Here is an 18,961-nt window from a genome sequence, read left to right on the forward strand (position 1 = left end):
ATAAACTGATAAACCATTTGGATTGGAGGTGAAACATCTTTAAGTCCACTTGTTTTTTTTCTAGATTGTAAAGTTCTTGATGATTAAGAATCAACAGCAGATTTTGTTAGGAGTTGCTTTGTGACCTCGTGGGAAAATTCACCACTGGTCCATGTTTAAGGGATGTTTTTTTAATGACATTTTGTTACATCAGAGCATGATGTGTTGTGTTTGTGGATCTTTAAGCCTGCTTCGTGTTGCCAGACAGGTGCAAATTCTAATTATTTCTTAAACCGTTTTAGCAAAATTGCAGAAGCTTACATCCTTATCGCCACTCTTTGGGGTACAGCGAAGGAAAATAAATGGCGCTTTCCAAATACCAACCAATACGACGTCAACTCCAAACTATGTCAGCTTCCCAAACTGAATTTTTCAATATGTTTTATATAAAAAAATCATAAAATAGTTACATTTTCCATAAGTAATTCCATATTTTACTCAAAATATCCTCATCTGATATAAAAATGTAGAAGAACTTATCAGTATCAGCGCATAAAGAAATTAAAAACATCAAGTAATAATAATAATAAACCAATAATTTATCTCTAAGGAGAAAGTAAATATAAACACATGATGGATCAAATAATACAATTAAGCTTTTCAACCAAGTAGAGTTGGTTAAATTGTATACAGTAATAATTATGCTCTTTATAATATAAGTGAGTATCATTTAGAATATTTTATGCAAAGGTTATGTTCTAATTTTTTCCAATGTTTCCAATGAACAGAAATGGTCTTTTTGGCATTGGCTAACACTAAAGCTAATGGTTTAGGATTTATTGTGACATAGTGATAACGGGAAGAGATGGAGCCATTAAAAATCTAAATATGTATCAACAACAATACATTTTTCAGACTGAAAATCCCTTTTATAGCTCAAACACTTCTACATATTCTATTGTAATGGCCACAAAAATGAGACAATAGGTGTTTTTTCACCTGAAAACCCCAAGAATAAGAGGTAAAAGAGCGTCAGAAACCCAGATAAAGAGCTCTTTAAATCTGGGCTTGTTGGAGAGGAGAATGTGTCTTGATGTTTAATGAGCGGTGATTGGCAGCTCTGCATGGAGGAGGTCACTTTAAGGCCAGAGGCTCCTGATGCAGCGCTGCAGTCAACACGTCGCTGTCTGGAGCTGGAGATTTGATGAGCCTGTCAAACCCCACATATCCTTTTTTCCCCAATGTTGGAGCTGCAGTCCTCGTTAGGATCAACATCCAACCACACTCTCGCTGAATAATCATATTCTAATGGATGTTAATTCGCCCCACAACACTGGGAACTTAATAGTAGAGCTCAAGGCGCCTGTCAATAATCGGGGAAATGATGAAATCATTATCTGCTGCTTTTCTAGGAGGGATGGCTGCAGCCTACGGCAGCAAGAAATCACTGGCAGCAATCTGCTGTGGCGCAGAGACGCCTGTAGATGGCAGTAGATCGGCACTACTGTATGAACATGAAGAGGTACAGGAGCCGATTTATCAATACTTATGATCATTTTCTAACTCAGATACTCACTTTTTTCTATTGTGTTTGAAAATATATGTTCAATCTAAAGAAATTGAGAAAAAACAGCAACATTACACTATTTAAAAAACGGAAATAGACACTCTTACTTCAGAGAGCCTTGTTGAAGTTGATCCACTTCTGTTAGCTGTATCAGGTATTCCAGTTCAGGATGATTGGACTATACTCCACAAATTCTCCCAACTGTTTTATTCCCCACCCAGAAACAGAACTTTATTGGATTAAATGATCTTAAATTTGTTGGTTTGTAACCAAAATCCTGAACATAAGGCAAGATGATGAAGCAATAAATTGACGTGACGCCTTCAGGTCAAGAATGGTGAAGGAGATGCCTTCACTGTGGCTTTAATTCAGTTCTTTTTTTAGTTTTGTGTGGTTTTTAGACCCAAAAGAGACAAAATAATTTAAAGACTTCATAACATATATTTTTAATCCTGACAAAATGTCCACTTTCTGAACATATTATGTAAACAGTTGGAGTTAATAGGTGTTCATTGCCATTAATTGACCATTTTAGTAATTCTTCCATTTATTTAAACAGCGGTTTTGTTTTTATTCATGTCTTCCTTGTTTTGGTTTAAAAGCTAACTTTTTAACCAAAGCTGTCCTTCCTCTCATCAGCCATCATGATCTCAACTAACTCAGTGTTTACATTCCTGTGAATGTTTTTTTGTACATTTTTAAAACCCTTCTCAGTTGTATATTTATTTAGCAGTCTGAATTTCCGCACTGAGTGACAATTAAGATTATTTCTAACCTACCAGTAAGTTAAAATGTTTGTTACTGGGTTCTCAGCTGGTGACTGTTTGTTGTTTTTCAGATGTAAAGCTTTTTGAACTGAATTGTTCTCTATAAATAAACTTGATTGATTGATTTGTAATGCATAACATCCTCAAAACCTGATTGGTTAGTCTCCAGAGAGAAATGTTTCATTGTTTTAAATGAGTCCAAGTCCAGTTCTGAGCTTGATTAATCTGGCCTGTTTAACCTCATGACCTTCCACACTGCCTGCCTCTAACTTAAGGCACATTCCAATCAGCGCTTCAAGTACTTTAAAGGTTTTCAATTATTAATTGATTCGGCTCTGTTTGCGGTGTGCGTGATTGATCGCGTAATAAGCTGCTCACTAGAACCTGCGGGTACAAGGAAAAATGAGCCTGGGCTTTTTCTTGTGCTACTTGGTGTGAATAATAGAATCAAGTTAATCCTTTAACTCCCCGATGAGGTAAAATGCACATCCCAGAAGTCGTTACTGCGCTTGAATACGGGGTTTTATACGACTGAGTTTGAAATATGACGAGTGGGAATTTGTTTGTTCTCGCTGTCGTACAAGCAGGCGACGCATATAGACGCAATAATTGCTTCGGTTTTTCCAGGCATGGCCGTCTCTGTTCAATCGGCTCATTAAGGCGATCCGGTCAATATGTTATGAGCCTGGTAACAATTATCAGCTCCAATTATTATCTCCTGTGGGAAGCGCTGGAGACGAGCAAAAAAAGACCAGAAACAAAAATATCGATTGCCATTTGTAAAGTGTCAATCAGCTACTTTCCTTCAGATTCCCAAACAACAATTACAAATGATTAAGTGTAATTTCAAAAGAAGGGGAGACATGTTTATGTTAGCCACAAAGTTTCATGTTTCACATCAAAAAAGCTACAGATTTCAACAACAAATTAGATTTTTAAACTGTTTTTAAAGGAAGGAGGTAAAGTCATGTAAATATCCTTCAGTAAAATGTTAGCATATTAGCTTCCACTTAATCTTTTATTACAGTGCAGTTTGAGCAAGTCAACAAATGTGACTGATCATACAGCATTTCCTTCGTTATTCTAGTTTCATAACCACTAATTACTTAGATTAGATTATAAATCATCTGGTCGTCTTCATCAATATTTTCCTATCAAAATGCTACCATGATGCCATGCTAACAGATTTAGACCCAAAGCTTTTTAGCGTAGCAAACTTAGCACAATTTTCCCACTACTGAATCGTTGGACTGAAAATTTATTATTTTAATTTTCCCTCCAATTTTCCTCCCTGGCGCCCTCTTGTGTCCCTCCCAGGAAACAAGGCCCCACATTTGATCTTTGTTTTTATTAAATGTACTTAAATTAATAGATTCATAATTGAAATTATTCATTATCTCTCCAAGAAAGAGATATGTAGAAAAGAAAAAGCAGTGGTTTGAAGACAAAACCCTGAGGGACTCCACATTAAAGAATGGCAAGATGTGGTTGATATGAAAGCTGAATTTTCAGTCTGAATACTGAGACATAACCTTACTTTAAAAAGAAAATAAGTTGCCAGGTAACTAACATTTCCAGAATGCTACAGATAAATATTAAGTTGAACATCAGCTTGATATATTTAGGCTGTGTGAGCTGAAGGAGAAGCTCCTGGTGCTTTTTTATTCCACCTGTCATCCTTGAAGTTGTTTTTAGCAGCAGCCTGAGTCCAAATACTTCACTGATAAGGAAGAAAAGTGTCCAATCATCTGCCAGGAAGAGAGGTGTGTGAATATATAATCCCTTTTCTCCATTAAAAAAGCTCAATTAAAGCCATAACCAAATAAAATGCACCAAAGAGAAGCAGCTTTTGTGTTTTCGTACATAGAGTGTGGGAAGGTGCATGTGTGCTGAATCCCTTTATTTTGAGTGTGTGGGTGGAAGGGAGGGTGAATGCTCTACACACACAGAGCTCTTGGCCCTGAGGCCAATAATGCTCTGCTTTAATTGTGTGTGATTTTGAGAAGGAATAAAAGGAAATTCTTCCCTTGAACCCCGAAGACAGAGAAGCAATAAAGACGAGCAGAAGAACGGGCAGACAAAGAGCAAACGAAGGCAGCTGATAAAATACTAATTACTATGTTTTGTATTCAGCAGAACTTGTGTATCTTATGCGTTTCTTCAGAGGTGTTGCAACGGCAGGAATGATTTGCAGCATGAAATTAGCTTCTGAAACACTTCAGAGTCAGCATTTCTGACAGCTACACCACACAGATGGGATGTGTAGTCGGGATCTGTAGCTTTTCAGTGGGTAAGTTAAAACAAACTTTCACTAAATTCCTATGGATTCTTCTGGATTTACAAAATTTTTAACTTCTTTTCAGGCTATTTGTGGAATCTACCTAAATTATTCATGGAAAACGTGTTGATTGTTTTTATTGAACTTCTCTAAACCTTTCAGAAAAAAGAAAACAGAGTTTGGGAAGGTGGAATACCAAGATGCAATGCTACTCGACACGCTACTGGCTGCCCATATAGTTTCCTTTGCACTGATTGGCTGATACTGTAAGTGCAGAGAAATGAACTTATATGTCAGTATATATAGGTTATAGTTTTCTCGCAAAAAACTGAAATAAAAAAAAAAATCTTGTCAGAGATAGAAAACCAGAACCAGAACTGAACATGGAGAAGCAACATTCAGGTTTCTACACTCCTATAATGTGGAACAAACTTCCAGAAAACTGTAAAGATGCTGAAACACTGATTTGTTCAGAGTTGCCTCTGGTCAACCTGTCTTTAAAATAGCACCTGTCAGACAGCATGAAGTAGGTGAAAGTACATTTTGAAAAGGTTCAAAATCTTATGATTTCGAGGTTTTAAACTTTGACCTGGTCATTTTGGCTCATTTGTAGCCACACCAGCGGATTCCCAGAGCTTTGGTTCATATTTCTGTCCCTCCGACTCACCAACCTGCTTTCATGCTGCAGAGGAACGGGGAGTGAGGGAGAAAGCTGGCTCTACTCAGCCAACCATATCCAATTGTAGCAACATACAGTAGCGAAGTCTCAAACAGAAGCCACAGCTACCTATTATCTTCCACTCTCTCACACACCTTCTCTGTATCTCTGCTTTCCACTCTCCAGCTGCTTTGCCATTTATGTCTCCCTCCTTAAGCCTCTTAAGCTCTAAGCCGCAGAGGCCTTGATGGACCTCATGCAGCGACGTGCGAACACACAGATGTGTGCTTTCAGACAGATGTGTAATCTTTTTATAATTAGCACGGAGCGGCAGCTTGATCTTATCTAGCAGGTGGTTAAAACTTTCGGTTTTGCTAATTTTCTTTGTGTCCTCATGTGTCTTTATGACAGCCACGCACACAAGCAACGTTTTTATCGACGCGAATGTGAGCTTGGATTGTTCCCAATGAAAACATTCAACAGGACAGATTCTACAGGATCCATTTCCGCTGGAGAGTCCATGTTGTATCGTTGAGGGGAAGAAGAGACACCAGAACCAACAATGAAAGTGAAAAAGCAACCAAGGTCCAAAGAAACACTTTAAAAGATGCAAATAAGAGATAATCGGACCTGTTGTAAATCTGTTTCAGCATTTGTGCTCAAAAACAGATGAGATTTTGGTTCGTCTTTGGGTCTCCCAAAGGTTTAATGGTAGACTTAAAGTTGTATCACAATATTTTGTGGTACTACTGTGATAACAATAAGTGAAGATATGAACTACTTACTTCTTTTTTAGGTAACTGCAATTGAAAAACATACCATTTGTTATCCTCTTCACTTAAAGAAATGTGATTTTTATCATTAAAATTAACATAGCAACTGCATTCAATCATATTTACAAATTTATTGACACACTTTTATGGTACTTGACATAAAGTAGAGTCTGTTACTGGTGACTGTATGATGTGTTTATGTTTTCATGACGAATTTGCTGAAATATGCTGTACAAATAAACTTGACTGATTGATTTATTGAACAGAGTGGATAAAAACAATAAAAATCTGACAATATGGGCAGTTTTATGGATTTTTACATACCATTAAATGGAATTTACTGCAACAATGATAAATCAAAATGTATCACGATTGATGATAAACGACACAATAAATGCTCACTCTATTAGAAAAGATTGCCTCATGAATTAACCCTTAAAGACTCTGGAAGCCTGACAGACAGTGAAGTTTGGGTCAAAGGGCATTTAAGGGAAAACAATTGAGTTTCACGTGTCAAAACAATCATCAGCCTGCAATCAGAGCTTCCTGATGCCAAACAAGACAAGCAACGGAGAGACGTTGTGGAGGGAAAATATTCTTGGATGTCCCTCTTAAACAAACAGTCTGCAGTATATCCTTGGTGTTTTCTCATAACCTCTGTCTCCTTTATCCCCCATCAAAAGAGATGATTTCTATTCCAGATTATGAATAAACTGGGGCCTCACACTGTGACAGAATAAATCACATTTTCTTGGATATTGAGCTCATATTTATGGAAACACAGGGAAAAATAGGGCCTGTACACACTGGTGAGAGATAATACCGTTATCCGCATTCCCCTTTCAAAAACAGAATCATGCTTCACCGGGTATCAGGCAGGAGCTTCGACTATCTGGGCTCTGAGTCCTGTGTCTAATCTATTAGTCTTATTTTTCTTATCTCTGTCGCCCTTTCTTTTCTGCTCCCATTTCTCTCCTTACGTCACCAATCTCTCTCAGGGGAAACCTAAAATGCATTATGATACAAGGAGACATAACCTTTTATTATTTTGGGAAATCGGACAAACATTTTCTCGTTTAGATCAGTTGGAATGACCAAAATCATTTCTATTTGCTTAATCCCAAAAATAAAGCGATATTAAAGGTTTCTTCAAAGATTACTGCGCCTTCAAACAACTTTTAAAAATCCATTGATGATGACGTTACGGCTTGGTACTGGTTTGAAGTAAAAACACACCGTTTGGTAATTTAGTGTTTGATGCGGACTTGTTTAAAAGTTTGCTACTAATGTGTTAAAGATAAAAGTGATGAGTTATTTATTGCTTATTTTTTAGCTTACTGTCTGACTGTTTTTTCTTCTTCTGCTCATTAACTGACCCTTTGTTTCTTTTGCAGTAGAGCTTTTGCAAAATCAAATCTAAATGAGCACCGACTGAAAAATAAATCTAATCAACTGTAGTTTTTGTTTTAATAGTGGCAAAAAAAAGTCACCAATAGATTGAGTTGGAAGTTAAAGAACATTTTAATTCAATCGATTTTTACTTACAATCGGTATGAGCTTCAGAAGATCGACTGGAGGCATGTTTGATGTCTGAATCTCATTTTCTGCAACAGTGAAATCAATAAGAGTCTGAGTTTGGAGACAATGAAGACCAGCTGAGGTGGGCGAGATGTTTACTTCTGATGATCTGTGAGAACTTGTGAATAACCAGGCATTCAAAAATAAGCCAGCGCTGCATATTGATCTGGTGGGAAGGTGGGAGACTGAGCTGATTGTAAGCAGACCAACCCAGGCTTCCCACTCCAAGGAGGGAGACTCAACAGTCTGGAAAGAGACTCAGTAATAAAAACTCCAGGCCTCGGAGGCAGCATTTGATTTTCTGAGAGGAGAGTCGAGGTTCACGGCAAACAGGTTAGAGAGCGACTCGCCAACGTAAAAGAATATAAACCGAGCTAATTGAAATTTATTTCTACAAATATTTGCTAAGTCACAATAATGAGAAAGAGAAAATTGATTTTTAATGTCTTCACAATCAGAAGTTTACATACACAGCAATTGCTGTTTCTTTAAATGATGAGGGAGAGCTCAGATGATGATGTCATGGCTTTGGAAGCTTCTGATAGGCTAATTGGCAAGCATATGAGTATCACTGTAGAAGAAAAGGGGTACAATTTTCCCTAAAAACTCAGAAATGTTTAGATTAATTTGAGTAATAATCTGATTTTAGATTAATAGAAACTCTTTACAAAAAAAAGAATAGATTTATAAGTTTTTGTCAGAAATTGACTCCTTTATCTACCTACAACAGTCATAAAAATCCTCTTCAAGTTTTGGATCTACAATAAATAAAAGCTCGATTTGCTTGATTTTAGGTTGGATTTTTTTGACCTGCAGCTTCATTTGAATCTACAATTTTGGCTCATGCAATAAAACACTTGGCCTGTTTCAAGAGAGGTAAAGGATTTTGTTTGGCAGTAAAACGTTAAACTACGGTTAAAAAAATGCAACAGCAACAAAAACTCAGTCAGGTTTTCTTGTGACTATTTCAGGAACAAACATATTGTTTGCAGCACTTTGTGTTGATCTACTGCCTAAAACCAGACTTTGTGGTTGTAACTTGACTCTGTTATTGTGGTTACTCTGGGTTGGTCGCTTGTGAACTTCGATGCAGCAGACGGAGCAGCGTCTTTATCAGCGGCCATTAGAGCGGCGGCGGTGTGTTTGTGCGCCGTCTGAATAATCTCACGCTCGGTGATTAAAAGCTTTCATGGCGGCGGCTCAGAAGGGAGAAGAAGCAAAGCAAAGACTGACCTTAACAACCACTGTGGACACATTTTACTGTCACAGATCTTCAAGTAGAACATGCTCACACTCTGTTGCAAAACGATTCTGCATACTTTCTCAAACGGCCAAATCTCACTTGTAAACGAGTGGAGATTGTTGAATTTGCTCTCTTTTACCTGGATCAAAGGTTAAAAATAAATACCACCCACGCCAATTTTCGTCTGACACGAACATTAAATCCTCCTTTGTGTTTAAAAATCAAATATTCACACTGTTCAAAACAAGGACATGCAATTTGTCTGTCTTGGCGCTAAAGATATGCTCAATTTAACTTTCATCTCCAACCAGGAGCCGCTCGCTGTTTGGTGAAAAAAAGAGGCTATTATTTAGTCCCAGCATGCCAGTCAGGCTCACTTTGACAATATGTAATTCTACCAGTCAGACCGCCCCGAATACGACTGACTGTACAACACAAATGAGTTCTTTAACACACCAAAAATGGGAAAAAATTCAACTTATCCCAACATGTTTTCAATAAACTTTGATGGTCTAATGTTAGACGGAAAAGGAAAGAGGGGCTTGGTGTCCTTGAGTAACAAGCAAACATCCTTTTACGTATTTTTCTTGTTTAGTTCGTATGTTTACTGGCTGTTTATTGTTTTTAACCAAATCCTACACTTCCTGTTTCACCTGTTGCTGCAAACTGTCAATCATATTTTACATTCTTTTAGAAGAAAACTCCATGAATATTCAGCTCTTCTTCAAGAAACTTCATAGATTTCTGTCTAATCCAGGGTTTCTCCCAGTGTATTAGAAGCCTGGCGGGCCACCAGGCTTTACTTGTGCCCCACCAGGCTAACATTTTTTAAATCTTTGCATTTTTAAAGACTTTACAGTTGGTGTTCAGGTATTAATCTTCCAATAACACATGATTATCAAGTGATATTTTAAAATTTTCTGTCAACTTTCAACATTTTTTAACTCAAAAACACGAAAGATGAATGACTGACGTAGCGCCCAACCACTGGACTTAGCAAGTTTTACTGGGGAAACCTTATAATTTTATTATTAATTCAGAATTTCATTTGATCAAACAACAAAAATGTCCTCAAACAAAAACAAGTTTCCTAACTCTGGTTTTTTAGTGACTTCTCTTAGCGTTTTGCGGCCTGCTTTTTAGGTGAGTTTATTTGTCAAAACATGTTTGTAGCAACCAAGCTACAAAATATTCACCAAGTTGGATGTTTTACCCTTTTTATTGCTTTTACAAATCAATAACGTTCAGCAAAATTAGGCTTTTTTGTCAAATGAAAAATGTGAAAACTGATTTCTACAAAATAAGAACAAAACTATGTAACACAAAATGTTCACCACTTTAAAGTGACTGAAATAATTCAACAGATGTCCAGCCAGTTGTTGCAAATCCAATTATTCATTTAATAACATTTGTCATTATTTTTGTAAAAATCGCTTTTTAATTTGATATTTAAAGGGTTTTTTATACCTTTTCTTGTCAGAAAAAGCCACTTTTTGTTGATCACGATTGATTTGTAAAAGAAAAATCAATAAAAGCTGCACATTTCTTTGGTTCAAACAGGGAAAACCTTCAAAATTATGTTTAAATCACCTTTGCGCAATTTTAGATCAACAGAAATTGCTCATTTTTCTGTAGAATATTTTTTTATTTACACAAACCTCCCAGTTTTAGTCAAAAAACGATAAAATTCACTATTTCTTTTGTTTTTACTCTTTGCAAAGCAGAAACTGAAACTTTACATTGATTTTCAGTATTATTTCTTTTAAATTAAGAACTATTGTTGACTTAACTTTCTTTCTATTTCAAAACACTGAACAGAAATAGTCAAGGTTGTGCAAAAATTATAATCCAACTGCTTCCAAAGTGTAGTTTTATTTAAGAGCAGGAAACCTTCAGGAACAATAAGCGGCTAACTGTGGAGAGGCTGAAGAAGGCAGAACAACCTTCAGCGAAAAGATTAAGAGACAAATCTCAAGCTTTTAAAGAAAAATCCTTTCAACAAATGAACTTAAAACTGAAAATAAAAAGTAGATTTCCATAAATAAAATAAAAAAAGAGCATCTCAAGCGATTCCACGTGGAGTAGATCAATCATGCTTTGGGCTTTGGTGCAGCCGTTGGCATACTGAACATGTCAGGGCTACAGAGACAAATGAGTTCAATTTAACACCAGCAAATACTGGAAGCAAACTTCGCTCTGCACAAAGAACCGGAGAACCTTCACACCGCCAGGGAGAAGAGAAGCAGCAGAAAACTTTCACAGCGGCAACGATTTACTGTCACTTCTGCTGATCGGGTTAGCATTACGCTCGGATTTAATTTGAAAAATAAAACTTTAAGAAACACAAATATGGACTTTAAAGTAAATATGTATATCAATCGTATGTTCTCTTGTCTTTCCCGTTGGAGAAATGGGTCACGTTTACATCCAGGGAAACAGGAGGAAGTCATGGTTTATTTTATGAATTTTCACACATCTTTCAATAGACGTGTGAATAAATCAGAGCAAATCATCTCTAAGAGTTTAAATGTCAAGGTTGGTTCTGTAAAACAAGTCCAGCTTTAACAGTCGGTTTTCTGCATCCTGAATAAAAGATGCAATTGTATTTGTTTCCTTCCTTGGCGGAGGGGCGATGGTTGCCGTGGGGGATTGGAGTGGCACGGCGGTGGATTGATTATCCTCCTGCCACTTTCTGCCGTTGGCAGTGACACGGCTATTATCTCCGCCTATGGATTAATTCAGTCACAAAGGAGAGGTCAGCGGCTCCAGCCGGGCCGCAGAGAATAGACTCCGGGGATTATGGGAAGGGGATTCAGAATGGTCCTTAATTTTGGATTTGCTACAATGAAATTCAAAGGTTTGAGGTCGACTGGCTCCCTAATTGGAGGCCACGTCTCTGGACAATAGCGGCCCAGATTATTAAGACCACGCATCCTGGCTAAGTGATCTGCATTGTAAACTGAATGGGATAAAGCTCTCCCTGCAGTTTAGGAATGAACTGTATTGGATTTTAAATCCCACTTATGCTGAACTGGAAATCAATCCGCAGCAAAACCAGACTGAATAAAAGACGTCTTAAGTTTTGTAAAACTTGAGCAACTTTTCAGTTCGGAAAAAGGATTAAAGTGACGATGTGACGGGTCAAGATTAGTTCTTGACTTTTCCCACAGGAAAAGTCAAGAACTTTTCCAGCATCACACTAAAGTGGAGAACATGCAAAAAACGACAGCTTTATTTCACTATTGGATAAAATTTGTTAAGGTAGTATTTTACATTCCACAGCAGGGAAAAGGTAAAATAATAAAAAAATATATATAACATTTTGAAATGTTTCTCTAAAAACGCTAATTTAACAATTTCAACAACTTTATTTAATGTATAAATTTAAGGTGATGAATAACTCATGGAGTCTTTAGGAATAATAAACATTCATTACACTAAAAAAATCCAAACACTGAAACAATCAGATTAAATGCTAAAACTGAATATACAACCAAGAAAGTCACAAAAAAATCTCTAAAAATGTTTAATCTAGTAAATAAAAATAATTCTGGTAATTAAAACAAGAAAAGTTTGGTTGATTCAACTTCAGAGTGAGAAAAAATATATATTTTTACACTTTTTTCAAGAATTTTACACACTGTAAAACATTTGAGCTGCATTTAGTTTAGTTTATTTGACTTTTTAAGCGAGTTTGTGAAAGATGAACTTACATTAGTGAGTGGTATTAACTTTTTATAAATTTTATCAAACCTCCAAGAGTTCAATAAACTATTTTGGTTAGCACTTAAAAACTGAAGGAAGAAAAAGACAGGAGTGGGAACTATTTCCCAGAATTCTTAGCGGCATGTTTTTGTATTCTGAGATGGAAATGCGTTACATTGATCTGACTTTATTTTAATGTCTTGTTCACATTAAATTTGTTGTGATGTTTAATAAAATTCATTGTCAGATCAGAAATTTTGTCCATGCAATTTGAAACGAGAATTTAAATTATTCTAAAGTGAAATAAGTTGTTATTTTAACTTGATATTGTGAGGGAAAATAACTAGAATAGTGCAGGTATTTTTTTTGATATTGTGAAATAATTATTTTGTTTAAATTGCAGAATTAAGTTAAAACTCACAATTCAAGATTAATGAACTTAAAAAACAATGTTTAGACAACTTGTCTCTTGTTAAATCAACTTCATGAGTTAAAATAAATTTTCTTGTTGACTTAAATTGTATTTTCAAGGCAGCAGGTTGACTGTCATTTCCAAGTTAAACCACCTTCAAATGTTTTACAGTGTACAGAAATCAAGCACTTTTCAAACTTTAATAAACACCTAAAGGAAGTTCAAAGATTTTCAAGGATTCCTGCAGAAACTACAGTATAGATCCAGCATGATCTGAACATAATTTGATGTTTCCAACGAGGAAAAAGACCAATAATGAGGATAAGAGATAAAAAGGAGTCGTAGCCTCAGCTAATGTCATCCCCCTCTCATCTTAAGATCAGGGATTCAAAGGCTCCCCCTGTTTTATTCACTTCTCAGCTTGTTCAATTCCTCCCACCCCAGCACACTTCTATACTTCTATTTCCCTTTGCTGCTATCACCTTTAATTTTACTCAAGGGAGCCTTTCATCTTTTTTCTTTTCTTGCTTCATTGTGCAATGAATTGCCCGCTCACCTTTTCTGTCAGACTCCTTCCAGATATCATGTCTCTTTGTTCCGAAACTCAGTGACGGTTTCGGCGGACGTGACAGACGCTGCCACCAACTGTCGCCATGGCACCGGCCAACGAGGAATTTGGACCGACCAGTCGGAGCGGCCATCATGGAGTTACATTATGCCAGAGTAAAGATTACTCAACCCAGCTCCTGCCAGGACTGATTCAACACCAGTAACATGTAAAGCACCATTAATGGTTACATTAGGTCATCAGAAAAGACAGAAAAAGGAAATTCTGGATAAACGATCACCATAAACACCATAGATTGTTAGCTAGCTCTGCTAATCCAGCTCATTTGCTTTTGCTGCTCCTGTTTAAATCTCTGGAAGTGTAGAATCTCTTTCTGCTGTTTGGTCCTGCTCTGCATTCATAACTCCTCTGGGATTCAACAGTTCAGGTGTTGTTTGAGCTTTTGAGAAGCCACTCGGCAGCTCAGTTGTAAAAGCAACACCTTCTTGCCACGGTTACGCATTACAGCAACTATCCATCTCCAAAAAATAAATCAGAACTAATGCAACAGAGATATTCAACTTTTACTACGTAGATCTAAACCACATTTTCACTCAGATGACGGACACTTTAAAGGTTATTTCAGGTGTCCGAAAACATGGACTGGATCAGTAATTGGATCTTAAAACAGGAGACTGACACTAATGGGCATGTTGGTGGTTCTGCTGCAGTTCATCTGTCAACCCAAATGACTGGTTTGATGAGTTGATAGCTGCTTTTATAGCTGCAGTCGAAACAGACCTGCTAGATCAGTTACACAGCGTCTACAGTAGTAACGTCCATCTCTCTGGTATTTCACGAGGGGTTACAGTATGGGTTACAGTATGAATGAATGAATACTGACGTTATGACGGTTCATCATGTTCTCTCCCAGATCTCTCTTTTGGAAATACAACTGTGTTCAAACCTGCCAAGGCTGCAGCATTAAGCAGAGAAGCAAACAGCTACATTACCTCCAACATTTATTGGGAGCTGATGAAGGCTTCCATTAAGTTAATGGATTATTTACAACAGCAACAAAATGCTCATATGAGTGTAGCAGTATTGAAGAGGATCATAAATCCTTTCAAAAGAAGCTTGTAAGTTTGATGAAGGGAACCCTCTAAAGCCTTGCAGTACATTTTTAAAAGCCCCTCCATTGATCCCCTTTATTCATGCAATGGATGTTTTTCTAGGCATGTTTAACATTTTGTCTGCAGTGTTTCACTTTGCTCACTATTAAACATTAACATCATTGTTTGCTTGATGCTATAGTTTAAATTGCAGAAAATATTAAAAGGATTATTTTGATTTTTTTAAATGTGGGCTTCTTGGGGGCAGTTATTAGTAGTCAGCGTCTTTTCTGCGCTAGTGAGAAAGTTATATTGCAGAATAGATTTCAGTCTAATAAAACAACTTAAATAAATATATTTCATCCTGTAACAAGTCAACAAAACAAAGAAAAATAATTCAGGTTACAGGTCAACATTGGTGAGTCTTTTTTGTTACGCTACAAAGCTAGGCCACTTTCTATTGAGCCATTCAGAAATGGAATAGCTGGTTTATGGTTGGTGTTCAGATATTAATCTTCCAATAACACATAATTATCAGGTGATATTTTCAAATTTCCTGTCAAAATTTTTTAACTCAAAAACTCGACGGGCTGCTGGATGGATGACGCCCTAGCGCCCACCCACTGGGTTTAGCAAGTTTTCTGGGGTAAATCTTGAATTTATCATTTTTACTGCTGTCTTAAATTTTAATTATTGATGTTGAATAAAAGTATTATTGGAAATTATATTTTTACTATTTTCTCCACTTGTTCCACGACAGCATCAATGAATATAAATAAACTTGAAAATCTTATTAAATATAGTTACTTTGTGCAGTTTAAAGATATAAATCTCACAGTTTACTTTAGATCTGGAATTGTTAACAGGATTAATCATGATTAATCAATAATTGAAAGAATCGCTAACTAATTGATTAATCATTAACTGGACTATACAGACTCAATAACTGCTGAAAGAACTACACCCTCAGAGGAGCAATTAAGCCAAAACTGTACAAAATTTATATACATTTTGCATTTAAGATAAAAAACAAAACAAAACAACATCTTTGTGTGTAAATATGTTCTACCCAAAACTCCTGAAATGGCAGTGAAGCTTCTCCTGGTTCAAATTTAACAAATTAGCACCTTTTGTTACCCAATTATTAATTGGTTAAATCATCATGTTTATTTTAGAAGTGTTATTTTAGCTGTATATGCGTTCTTTGCTACAAATTACAAAGAAATGACAGGTTGTTGCATTATAGGCAAATAAATGTTTATTTTCTTAATTATAAGGGAATTTGCATCTTTCAATGTAAACCAAAAATATCCTGAATGTACCAGTTCTTTTAGTTGATTAATCGTCAGAATAATCGATAACTAGTTCTCGTTTTCTATAACACAAGTCTTATGGAAAACCTGCAGGCTGGTTGATGGACAGCAGATTAAAGGACGGACAGTCAGATGCCTTCATGCGTGTTTTAGCTGTCATCCACCATAAGTAGAACACAGCTTAATGGGATAATTAATAGGCTGACAGAGTACTGTATGTGGCGATACGGTACATGCATACTGAAAGATTGCTCCAAACACGGCAGTAAGCACATTAAAGGAGGATCTGTCACCGAGCTCCTGGGCGAGAACAGCAGCTCTCTGGCCCTCCGCCGCTGACGGATGATAGCTGCGAGTTTATATGCGTCCACCGACTCGGCTCTGCATGGCTTTCAATTAGAACTGTCAGGACATGCACTCAATGAGATAAAGGTGGGCAAACACATCAGCATGCATGGAGGAAAGCATTGCTATAAACCATTACCTCTGACTCCAACTGTACTTCATGCATTCACATAACACTGCATTACATAAATAAATGCTGAAAATATGTATATCTGTCTGTATGGGAGCAAAGCAGGAGATTATGCCCTTGTCAGAGGCAGAACTGCGAGGATCCCAACTTAGATAAATGTCACTGCTGCAGCTCCAAAGACAACATATCCCCCGGCTTTAGAATTAGCATATTCATTATTTAACTGGGGAGCAGCTGGCTAATTGGCAAATGAAATGCTTTCAAATAATGTTCACATGAGAAGCAGAATTTGATTAAACTGAACCTGGGGAAAATACCAGCAAAAAACGGAGGCGGAGGAACGGAGTTTGGAAAAGGCTGGGAATGTTTGGAATGACAAGGATTGGATAACTGTGGAAAAAATGGTTTGGAGAAACCATCCATCCATCCATCCATCCATCCATCCATCCTACCCTTTATCCATCCTACCCTTTATCCATCCATCCGTTTATTCATCCATCCATCCATTGGTCTGTCCACCCAACTCCCTAAACGTCTCAATCCATTCATCCGATTTCTCCATCATCCATTCATCTATCCTATTTCTACACTTTGTGTATCCATCCACATTGACCTGTTTGTTTGTTCATCCATCCATGTATCTCTCCTTCTCTTCATCCATCCTACACTTTGTTGAGCTATCCTACCATTTGTCCGTCCCTCCACCCATCTATCTATCCATTCTTTCTCGCCTCTTTCTCTCCCTCCAGCAATCCATCTGGTCTTCCATTCATCCACTTTCTATCTATCCATACATCCTTCTGTTCGTTTATCCATCCATCTGTTTATCTTTCATATATTATGTCATTTAATCGTCCATCCATCCATCCTTCCAAACACCTGACTCTGTTTTGTTCATTCATCTTCCCATCTTTTCTCTCTCTTTCCATCCATTCAACTCTTCCTACCATTTATCTGTCCATCCACCTATCTTTCTATCCATTCCTTCATATCCACCCATGTGGCTATTAGCTCATCCAACCAAACAACCATTTATCCTTTCATCCCATCCAATTGTTCATCTTCTGCCATCAATACATAGTAAAACTGTGTATAAGGCCTAAAAATTCACATAAAACTTCTGGAAAGCCACTAACTTTCCTCCCCAGACATCTATAATCAAACGCTGAATCATTCTGGTTCTAGTTATGAGCAGAGCGCCAGATCACGCCATCATTTCCTTACTGCAGACGTACCAACTTTTCTGTACCTTGGTGCAAATAAAGCAGATCAAAGTGAACTAAAGAAGAAAGCATCAAAACAAACCCATAATATCTGTTGTTAACCGTATGCTGTTGAAAATGAGAAGTATATCACTGCTGCGTTCTGGCACAACCAGTCTCATTTTTATGCACTGCCAAAGCCAACTAGGAGATGTCAGCTTTCTAAATCAGAGAGGAGGGATGGGTGTGAGGGGGGGCTGGATATATGCTCATAAAAATGCCCCCACAGTTCTCGTCTCTGCTCGTTCGAGTTAATGACACACACTCTCAGGCCATATATCAGCGTCTGTTTGATCCTGGTTGAGGATATTAAACTTTGATGGTTTCCCACACTCACTAGTTCCCGGCGTTTCTTTGCAGCGGACGGCGCAGGGTTCATTCAACATGTGCGCCTGGCTGATAGTCAACAGGAAATGACTCATAAATGGATCCAAAAGCCAATTCGACAGTTTTTCGCTGGTTGTGATCCTCAACAAAAGGTGATGAGTGTCGGCAGGACATCGTCAAAAGGAGAGGCTGTTGAAATGCCTGGATCAATGTGTAGCTGGATTTCATCAGCTGAGGCTGGTAGTTCATCACTAAACACCAGCTGGCAGCCTCCTAAGAGCTTCCCAGTAGAGTGCATGTACCCTAGCTGTGGTGCCGTGGATATAATCAGCGCTAGTCATGCTGAAATGACTGCATGGCTCTGAGCCACAACAAGAAGGAGAAGAACTAGTATGAAGCTGTGACAACTGACAACCTGTCAAGAAAAACAGGAAAAAGCATATTGATTCAAGCTGTGTGACTCCAAAGGTAACTTTCACTGTTCCTGCAAAACTTTATGATATTCTGAAGCAAATAATTTCCTCCACTTGTTGCACGTTAATCAACTGAACCCAATCAAAGACAATAATGCATGTCTAGAAAGTTTCCCAGCGGGGAAAAAGTATTTTTCACAAAAAATAAGTTTGAAATATGTGCACACAGCATTCTGGGAGTAACTTTCCTTTTGCGAAAGTTCTCCAGGTTCCTCCAAAGAGCATTCAAGTGTGTCCCAAAACGAGAAAAAATTCAAAGATTGCAACATACACACCACGGAAAATGAATTTTCAAAGACAATGTGCACAGAACAAAAAACAATGCTTGCTTTTTGAAAGCATAGATAGCTAATAATACCACTCAGGATCCAACGGGATGCAAAAAATTGCACTGAAATCTCTTTTTTTGGAACATTTTGTCAACAAACCACTGGAATAATGTCATCTATTAGACCGGAGTGAAAACTGAGTGGAATCCTGCGGTTCAGCTCA

The 18,961-nt window shown here is 37.3% G+C and overlaps 2 protein-coding genes across 5 annotated transcripts in view; both read right to left on the bottom strand.

The window, feature by feature from the left end:
* Positions 1 to 18,961, bottom strand: part of LOC116715903 (neural cell adhesion molecule 2-like) — a 288,491-nt gene that overhangs the window by 80,399 nt on the left and 189,131 nt on the right. The window lies entirely within an intron of this gene.
* The window catches only part of LOC116715496 (neural cell adhesion molecule 2-like), a 200,905-nt gene that overhangs the window by 78,234 nt on the left and 103,710 nt on the right, over positions 1 to 18,961 (bottom strand). The window lies entirely within an intron of this gene.

This window comes from Xiphophorus hellerii, chromosome 24 (genome assembly GCF_003331165.1).
Source record: "Xiphophorus hellerii strain 12219 chromosome 24, Xiphophorus_hellerii-4.1, whole genome shotgun sequence".
Taxonomy (NCBI): Eukaryota; Metazoa; Chordata; class Actinopteri; order Cyprinodontiformes; family Poeciliidae; genus Xiphophorus; species Xiphophorus hellerii.